The sequence below is a fragment of the Psittacula echo genome (genome assembly GCF_963264785.1).
Source record: "Psittacula echo genome assembly, chromosome: 2".
Lineage (NCBI taxonomy): Eukaryota > Metazoa > Chordata > Aves > Psittaciformes > Psittacidae > Psittacula > Psittacula echo.
In genome coordinates this window covers 112932704-112943067 of record NC_137737.1, presented here as the reverse complement: position 1 = coordinate 112943067, position 10364 = coordinate 112932704, and positions in this window count along the sequence as shown.

Sequence of the window (10364 nt, the reverse complement as noted above, 5' to 3'; positions counted from 1 at the left end):
TGTAAGATCCCCTTTTCTGGTCTATGCTGCCCTTCCAGATGAAGCCACTCTCACCCTTTTCCAGCATACACAAATTGTCAACACTGGTAGACTACAGAAGAAGCAGTTGCTAGAACAGCATGGTCCTTTTTTCTGATGCTACAGAACATGAACCAATACCTTCCTGTGGTCACTATCTCCATCCAAGGAGATGGGGACCTTCTAGGGATACCCTATAGGAGATAAAAACAGTTGGGACAAAGCAAAGCCCCAGTAGACATTGGCAGTGCCAATTTCAACAGTCTTCAATGGTTCAATTCTTGCTAGAGATGAAGGTAACTTTGCTGAGGTGATGATGCTTGACATACCATTGACTTGAAAGCAACACTGGGAATGCTGAGAAGCGAGTGTGGTTCAGGAACTGTAGAAATGATCACCACAGCAGAGACATTTCTAAACCAGAAGGTATTAAGTGATCTTTCTAATGAAGTGTATAGACTTTTTAAATGCAGATTTCTGTTCTCATCAAACTTACAAGGTGCTTCTGGTGCTATTCACAAGCCCTCAACCGAATAGGACCAGTCATACAAAACTTCTGCTTTTGGGACTATATGATGTATAGGCCACTTTTACACTGTTTCAGTTTTATTGTGGGCTAATTCAAATTTTGCAAGCCAACCTTCTTTTTCTTTATTTACTGGTGGTATCTTCTGATCAGCAGCAAATAACAGGGACTTGGTCCTAAAGCAGACCTGGAAGAACTTTGTTAGGTAAAGTTTCACCAAGATTTTCAGGTCACAAACCAGATTTCTGCTAGTTCCATCTTTCTTCTGCAGAAAAGATAGCAGAGTATGCTGCTATTGCAATGATTTCTACGCCTGTAAAAAAAACACCTTATTTGTTGCAAATGAGTTAGAAAATCACACGTTTCATTTGTTTCAGCTAGCCCACATCCTCAAAAGGAACTTCCAAAGATCATATTTGCAATTACTGTTACTAGGTATAACAAACTCTAGCTCAGTTGCTAGTTCATCTGTTACTTCAGTTACTCATACTTCTTGTTCAAATTACAGAGGTCCTGGTCTCAAGATCCGTTTTTCCAGGTTTTGGATGCATTTACATTCCCCAGATGTTCTGTCCATTTGAAATCAATTATGAGGTTCAGTTTTGGATCTCCCAAATCCCTAGTCTTTTTGGCTTGTCTCGTCTAATAAATGTAAGGTTTGAGACGTCTACAACTCCTTCACATTTCATTGATTCTATCACACATTCAACGGTGCCAAAATTGCCATTATTGTTGTTAGCTGTCCAGTTCAAAATAAAAATGGCATGGTGGTCTTTCACACATCCCTGAGTTTTGCTTCTTCAGTCTGATGTCCTTTTATTCCCTGAGCTGAAAGAGAAGTTCTCTGGGAAGTGATGATGATCTGCCCAGAGCCGCTGTATGTTCCTAAAAGTCCTTCTTTTCACAGGGACAGTTTCAAATGAAGTTCACATTATTTTCAATCTCATTTTACTGGGCCAAATTTTTCATTTTTATTATTTTTCAATAACATTGTGAGGCAGATTTGTAGCCCCTTTCCCTGATACAGAACTGCACTTAGAGAATTTGTAGTGACTGTCTTTCATCCCTGTCACCAGAAACTGCTTCCTCCTTTGGTCTGCAGCTGCAAGGGTAGAATCACAATTTCTGTGGTAAATTCCAGAGACCCTTGGAGTGTCTTTAGCTGCCATTCACTGACCTTAGGGTGAAAGCCTAAGTCCAGTTGAGCACCTTTGAATTAATCCCTTGCCAGTTTATCCTGAAAGCCCTCACTGACATCTGCACATGACAGAAACACAAGTTTCTGCGATTTCTCTTGCAGTTCAGGCAGGATTTTTTTCCATCCTTTTTCTTTTTCTTCTGGTTTTTAGTTGTACCTGGATTGACTCAGATCTGTGGATGGGTTTAATTAAGAGGCAAAGTTTTGGATGAAGACTCTTTTTGGAAAATCAGAGCTGTGCTGTTCTCTGGGCATGTCTATTCAGGCTTGCTGCTAGATCTCTTCTCCATCTTCACCAGCTTTCGTTCAGACCATGATGTCATATTTAGCTAAGTAAATCTCAGATAGAGTTTTCTCTAAAAGATCTGAGGTATTTGCATTATTTGACTTATGAAAGTCCAGCATCTCCCACAGGGCTCTGTGACTTTGCCAATTAAGTAGACAAATGGCAGTAAATGTTTTTGCCTAAGCTCTTCAATTGGACCAACTGAACATCCAGATGGCTGGCTACCATGACAGGTCTGTGACCAGACATTTCTTCCTGGAGCTGAAATTTAGCCAGTGAGTCCTCGTTCCTCTTCATCCCCGTTATTGGGTTCCCAGCTGGCATCTCCCTGACTTGAAGCATCTAGGGCAGTATTGCTGCAATTTACCTTTTTGGGCTTACCAATTCTGACTAGAAGTTTTGCAGCTGGGCTTCTCAGTCTGTTAGGACATTTTGTAGTCATTACTCCAACAGAAAGTTCACCTCTGCCTGCAAATAATTTCAGCCATTTCTGGGAAACCTCCAGATACTGCTGTAATTCCTTTTGTAAAGTTTCCAACTCTTGTTTTAGCGCCTTCTGGTCTCACTTTAATTCCTTTTGGCTTGTTTTGTTTTCTAGGAGCAGATTTGTTATTCGTTCAGGAAGAATAACATCTTATAACTTTTTTATTTGAATGGGGTCACAGTGTTGACACCAAGCTTTCATCTTGTGACCTGATCAGGTTATTCTAATTAGAAGGAGAAATTGATCGGGGAGATACTTCTGATACAATTCCACATGTAACTGTAATTTACAATGATGTATGAAGTTCCGCTTTCTTAGGGGAAGTGTTAATCACGCACAGATTTCTTGCCCGCAGCTCTTTCTGTTAGGAACCTGTCCAAAAAATTCCCCTATGATCCTTCCCTTGGGGCATTTGGGAAGGTCACAGATCTGCACACCAAAGGCAGAAACGCCTTAAGGGGACACTTGCTGTAGTCACAGACAGAGGTAGGTATGCCAAGCCAAAGAGGTACAGGCAGGACAAAAATGTAATGCTCTGAAACCAGCAGTCACCAGAAAAAGTTCTAAATAGTATAGACTGGGCAATTCTGTGACTAGGGTTAAAGGCAAAGTGCATTCTGCTTTTCACGATTGTTTCAAGATCTGCTCCAAATATTTGCCTATTTTGGGCCCCTGCATACAATAGCAGCCAGGGGACAGGCTTTTTTCCTAAGGCAGAGCCAATGCTGAGAGGACTATGCATCAGATCTGTTTAGACTGCTGCATCTTCTTTCTCTTTGTACTCTGTCTCTTCTGCGTAGCTTTACCACAACAAATTCTCTCTGTCTACAGAGTTAACACTCCTAAGCCTTTCTATGTACTATATTTAGATGGAGACATGCACTAATCTCCTCTTACAGATATCTTAAGTGAAGGACAGCAATGAAATTTAAGCTTAGTACTTCTCACCACATACACAAACCATTTCATCAGCTAGCCAGTAAAATATCTGACAACTACTGAAAGAATCAAGGAGTCAAGGTTGTTGACCAAAAGATCTTATGAGTTAATAGATCAAATCAAATTACAATCAATGTTGAAAAGAAAGAGGGCTTGGGAACACAAGTGGTAAGATCAGGATAGCACTCCTATGGGTTTTAAGGCAAGACATGGAGGAAGGAGATGAGAAAATATAGGTCGAATGGCATGAAAGAAGACCAAGAGAAGAGTGGAAGAAGGGGTCACAGACAGCATCGTGAGCAGCAGAGCTGGAGAAATATGGGATCAGGGAAGGAAACAGGATGAAAGGAGTGCAAAGATGAGATTGTATGTGTTCCCCTAAAGAACAATTAAGACAGCTGAAATGTATACAATCTTCTGATTCCCAAATACAGTTTGGTGCCTGTCCTGTATGAGGACAGCTACAGAGCACTGCTAATTGTAAGTGTTGCTAAATTCCTCACCCTTGGAAGAGGAAAACCAAAAGGGCAGTACAGGTAGAGCATGTAGGGGACTTTAGAGGACTGTGGTGAGAAGCAAATTCTCAGAACAGAAATTCCCTGCAGGAGATGATAGCTGGCTCAACCACTGGCATAATTCCAGTCTGAATGCATATGCTGTCTTCAGTTATGGAAGTTCAGTACAAAGAGAGTCAACACCTTAATTTAATGGATCCTGAAATAGAGATTTCTTTGTTTTGATCAAAACACACATCTTGAGTTCCAACTAAGAAAAAGACTAAAAGACTGTGAAATGGTCCAGGGTAGACATCAGGTGGTTTATGTGATTAAATACAAGTGAGAAAAAGGTGACATCCGGAGCAATAATTGAATTTACTGCAAAAATAAGAAAAGCGAAGAACAACATCATAGGTCACGTGGATTACAATATCCAAGGCCAGAAGAAAGAGTTGTAATCCTGTTTGGTGACCTCATTCTTGACCAAAGTCATAGGATTGCACACAGTGATCCAGGAACAGCACATTTCTGAGGCAGCTCCAAGTACCTGGAAAGATGATTTTACCTCTTACCCTTCTAATGCCTTGCCTTAGATATTTATAACACCATCAGGAACACCAGCAGCCCTGATAGTCCCAGTGAGACATCAGGCATGTATGCCCTACACCCAACTTGAAATTTCTTCTAATGCCTCACTTCTTTTCCTGCCCCATGGTCTGCACTGTCCTATCCACTTCACACCAGCCTCAGAAACAGCTTTTACTCCTTGCCCTCATCATACTGTATTTCTTTATAAGGACCAGCATTCCCTTGCAATCTCTCACAAACCTCACTTTTCCTTGCCTGTCCCAGTTTCCTAATCCCTCCCCAAGGGCAGAATTTGTAGTGCATGCACCGTGTCTCAGCCAGCAGTTCCAGTGCCTATGACTTGTGTTTCTTCCAGGTGTACCTGCTTCATTTGCAGTAGGCTGTTTTCATGTCTTTTGTGATTCAGCAGGTCCAGTCACCAGCTAGGCAGCTGGATATGACTCTAACCACGTCCTTGTGGAGTACCTTGTATCATTATGAGATTAACATAGTCTTTTAGTTTTCTTTTATCTACTAAACCTGTTACAGTTTTAAGGGAGGTTGGATTGCTGTTCAAAAGGCTGTAAAAACCATCTTCTGTTCCTGTTGAAGGGGCGCTATCACTCCCCACTGTGAATTACTTCACTAGCTTTCTGTCATCTTCCATAACCAATATAAAAGAAGGCACTGTCCATTCCTGAGAACACTGCAGTTCTGGTCAGACCCAAATATTCGCTGAAGGCTGATGCAGTTCAGTCTTGGAGGAGTGCCAGTAAAAGATGCTGGGGAAGACATGAGTGTAAGAAAGGATATAAAAAAGGAGTAGGATGCAAAACAATTTTTTTGTGATAAAAGTTGATGGGGTAGAAATGGTACATGTATGTCCAAGAATAGAGAGATATATGGTATTGAAGAGAACAATGAGAAATATGATCTTTATATAGCATGAGAAAAGAAAGTAGATAAATGGTCTAAAAGGTTAAGTGATGTGGGTAGCAAAGTGGTGGCAAGACTGGCTGCCTGTTTGGCAATAAATTAGCAGTAAGAAAGAAAACAGAAGTGTGCCCCATAATAGTGCATAAAAGGATGGAATGGAAAAAAGGGAGAAATGAAAAAAGGGATTTAAAAAAAGAGCAATATGTGTGTATGCAGAGGGCATTTAGCACATTGCTTTAGTTGGAAAGTTTATTAGCAGTGTATCAGAAGCTTATACAGACATAAAAGTTACTTACACAAGAACATTAACAATACAAATGCAATTTTCAGCTATGGGTTTCATTATCTAGTGGGTAACAGCTCAAGGAATGCAAGTTGGATTTTAATTCTGTCTAGCATGTAAAAGACAATTTGCAGTGTTTGGTCCAATGGAAAGTGTGGTGTTCAGATGCCTGTATAAATTTAAGTTTCATTGGCAGCCACAGCATAAACAAGGTACCCTACCTGTTATCTCTTCATAGAGGATTCTTGTGTTCAGCCTGAGTGCTGCAAAAAATATGAAGTCATTACAGCTTCTGGATATTTTTCTCTACTTTAGGGTTTTCATCAAGATTCAGAACCATTTTCAGAGAGTGCATGCCCTAAGACCCTCTCTGTCACTTACAGAAAGCTGCAAATTGACTCTATCACTTTACCCGCTGCTGTAAATTGGCTCTGAGCACACATAATGTGTCAGGTTTGCCTACTCGCTTTCAGTTTTCACCCGCCTCTACTGGGCATATCTGGGAGTAATGGGATGAAATTGAGCAAAGGAAAATTTAGACTGAATATCAGGAAAATTTTCCTAACAGTGAGATCTATTAGAATGTGGAACAGTCCCCCAGGAAAAGTGATGGAAACCCCATTGCTAGAATCATTAAAAATAGACTGGAAAAAAACCACAGTAAAAATACAGTAGAAAATAATCTGCATTGTCAGGGGATGAACAAGATGATTCCCTAGGTTCTCCCAGGCTCTAATTTCTAGGATTTTAGGAGCTGAGCTCCATCAGTATTAAATTCCCTGAATGCCCAAGATCATCTAATTGAAACAATAGAAAGTTTGCTCATAGGCATGCCAGGGAGAGTGTTCAGTAATGATCAGGCTGCATTACTGCTGAGAGTGTATCACTTGATCTGCACTGTACAAAGAAACAAGGAAGGAGACAGTTTTTGTCACAATTTACCCTTTGCTAAAGCTCTTCTTGTAAGTCAAATATGCTGGCTTGATCCAGCATTGCTGATGTTATAGAGAGAGATCTTTAAAGCAGGTAATAATGGAGTCTAGATCACAGTTTGCAGCGATGAAGTTTTGTATCAAAAGCGAACTGCACATGTTCAGAATCAAAACTTCCTCCTGCAACACATGTCCTTTCTACCGGAACTCTGTGCTCCTTCCATACCAAACAGATGCTGTGTGCTGCCATTTCATTTGTCTATCGAAGTTTTGCCTCAATATCGAAGTATACTGAGGGATAACAGATTACCTCCATAGGGAAAAGACACTGATTCTGAGTTTTTCCTCTCTACACTGAGCTTGCTACATTGAGATTTTCCCATTCTCACTGGTCTCAATATTTCACAATCAATGTTGAAATATCAACAAATGAAAAAATTAAAAACAAACTGCCAAAGTAATTCCTAGTGCTGCAGCCATACCTGAAGCTGGTGCCACTCTCTTACCTTCAGCAACATTAGTCACTTCCCTGCTTGTTGTGAGTAGGACACCAGAGATCAAGGAGGGAGAAATGACTTGGCAAAGCAACCATGCAGGAGAATGGGCTATCCTACAGCTAGCTGAAGAATCCACAAATTCAGAAAAACCTTTGGTTTTTGGTTAGTTGGTTGGGTTTTTTTTCCTCTTAGACTACTATAATAATTTTCCTCTTACTTCTAACATGATGACATGCTTTGTTGGAGTGGGCGCTTTTCTGGGGCCAAACATGAGGACCATGAAGACAACCCACACTCCTTTCAGCACAGGATCCTTCTCATCCTCATGCATGTCCTGGAAAAGCCTGTTGGAAACACCCTCTGCCTGATCACATAACTGGGCCCCTGCTGGGAAGTTACTGTAATAGCTCAGATTTGTAACTTACTTCCCGGGTTGGCCAAGAGAAGCACATTGGGGAAACTGAAAATTATTAAAGCAACTGCTCTAGTTCATGGCAGCTGATTCCCAGAGTTCCCTCCTCGGCCTTTAGAAGCAGAAGAACTTCATGGCTCAGACCTTCAACCCTGCTCCGGATGCTTTGTCTCTGCAAAGAAGGTTAGAGGAGAAAGGCCTGCAGCCACCTAAAGGGTCTTCAAGGGCTGTTTGTGGCCAGAAGAACTCTGCTTAGCTGCAGCCCTCGGCTTGGTACTGCTCTCAAGGAGAGGTGCACTTGGGATGCTTTGGGGGAGAAGCCAGCTGGCAGCTCCCTGTCCAACTGCATGGCTGTCAGGTGGTGTGGACAGAATTGCACAGCTCAGGCTTTCCTTAGCTCCTGCAGAACTCACCCAGCCATTCCCCTTCTCCTCAGCCAACTTCACTCTGTAAATTAAGTGATATTTCTCCGTGTCACCTTCCAAAGTCTGCAGGTTATAGTCCTCAGCAGCAAAGCCCTAGGATCCTCTTCTTCCCCCCTCAGAAACAGCTCTTCGCGTGTGTGATGTGCATATGTATGCTCATTGTGCAACATGTAAATGTACCCACTCATTAAGTAATCGTGGTAACAATGTCCTCCTCTTCTCATTTTGAGGACTGCAAGGGTCTGGTGGGAGCCTGAAGGTACCAGGAGGTAATAGGACTGCCTCGTAATTTCTGACCATCTATCCCTTGCTGATTCAGGTCATTAGAGTTATTTTGCAACACTCTCTTAATAACCTGAAGACACTCTCCTCTAACACTAAAATCATACACAAAAGGCCAAGGTTTAGGGAGATGAAGAAAACACCGATAATGAGTCCCTGATTGATTAAATGCAAATACATTTTTATTCAGAGAAAAGGGCATTTGTTACCACAAACATTTCACCTTCAGCACAAATAGGATCTGTGCTTACATTTACTAAGGGATTATAGCAGCACTACAACTAATTACTTCCCAGCAGCTATTGGCCTCAGGTTAGATGTAAGCTACTTCTGGCAATATGTGGTGTGGGTTCATGTAAAAGGGGGCCTGTATTTTCATTGTCTTGGTAGAAAACAGTGCAATGGTGAGACATGAGTGAATATACTATGCATAATGCAATACAAAATAAGAGCTTATTACAAGGAGAGGGCTCAAGGAGATCAAAAAACATTAGCCCATCCCAACATTTTATGTTATGGAGATATTAATTATTCTGTTTGTATTTCGCAGATGGCCTCGAGTTGTACAATTATCACATAAGAAGGTGCACATTACATGATGGAAACAGATTCCAGATTCAGACTCCTTGATTACCTTCAGTTTCACGAAATCAGCTCTATATTCCTGATATGATCCATGAAAATTATAGTATGATTTTGTCCAGTAAAATGTTATTTGTCCCTGAGTTATTTACCAGACCTTTGGTGTGAGATGCTTATTTTTTATGGAATTCCAATCCAGTCACATCTTTGCTATTCTTGTGTGATTCTCTGAGCTCTCTACTCTTCCATCCTGTGAGAAGTAAAATTTTTGCTAGGCTGCTGGCAAGTGATGAGATTACTTTAAAATTCCTACTGGGATTCAAAGAAGGAGGTTCTTCCAGGTCCAGGCAATGAACTTCCCTGAAATTATTGAGTTATTCATAACTTTGAGCAGTTACAAATTGCTGCTATTAACCGAATTGTGTAATTACAGCAAGAAGCTAGGTCTTGCATAATTTCTGGTGTAGTTTTTAATGTATGACTTAGGGAGTAAAAACTAGGCATATGGAGAAATTGCCTCTGCGATCCTGTAAAAATATGTGGCTTCCTAAGCTGGATCTGCTCTAGATCATGATGGCATAAAACATTCACCTTAGATGAAGCACAAGTCCTTACTCTATTTAAAAAAGTGGATGAATGGTGTCTTCTAACCCAAGTGAACAGTCTCACTGGACAGATCATTTTCCACCATGACATGAGGAAGATCCTCCTTGAAGGCCTCTCACCAGAAAGTTTATTTTGACATTAGGCCTGTAACATCAAGGAATTGCTGACTGATGCTAGACAACCTCTTTGAGGCAAACCCTGGCGTGACTAGCCTCAGGAACTGTATCACTGAGCAAGAAGAGACCTCAGAGCACCTCAGTGCAAGCACCAAATAGCCCTGTGTTGTCACCAAGCAGAAATGCATCGCCATAGACTGGACATTTCTTTCACCTATGCAGCTAGTACTGGCACCGCTGGGACTCCTTTCGTGTCACATGTTTTGATGTATCTTGAGTCATAGAAAGCACTTAAGAAAAATAAGAGTACTTTAAGTGCAAAACCAAACAGAGTTTATTACTGTCATTCTTGGAAGTCAGCACATAAAGTATTTCAAAGTATCTTCTGGCTGGGCATAGCAGCTGGGCATGAAATTGGTGTTCATTTTTGGGCTTCCTAGCTGCAGTACTGATGACTCCAGCCTCTGTTTGCTAGTAGCCATACCCATCGTTCACCACATCTTCAGAAGGAGGCCTTGTGGAAGGTATTGAAATTTGAGATATTCCTCCACTTGTACTATTTTTCACACTGTCAGTGAGAGGCAAATAACACTACATCCAGTCCAAGCAGAATGAAACAGTGATTTAGATTTCGTATCATACATTTTTGACCTTTCTGCTGGAAGAATAACACTGAGCTTGTTTAAGAGTAAAAGATTGATGTATGTCTTGTTCTGAAAGCAATGTTGTAAAAATGGTACCTTCTTACTCAGCAGATCTGTTCCTGTTGTGTATTGAG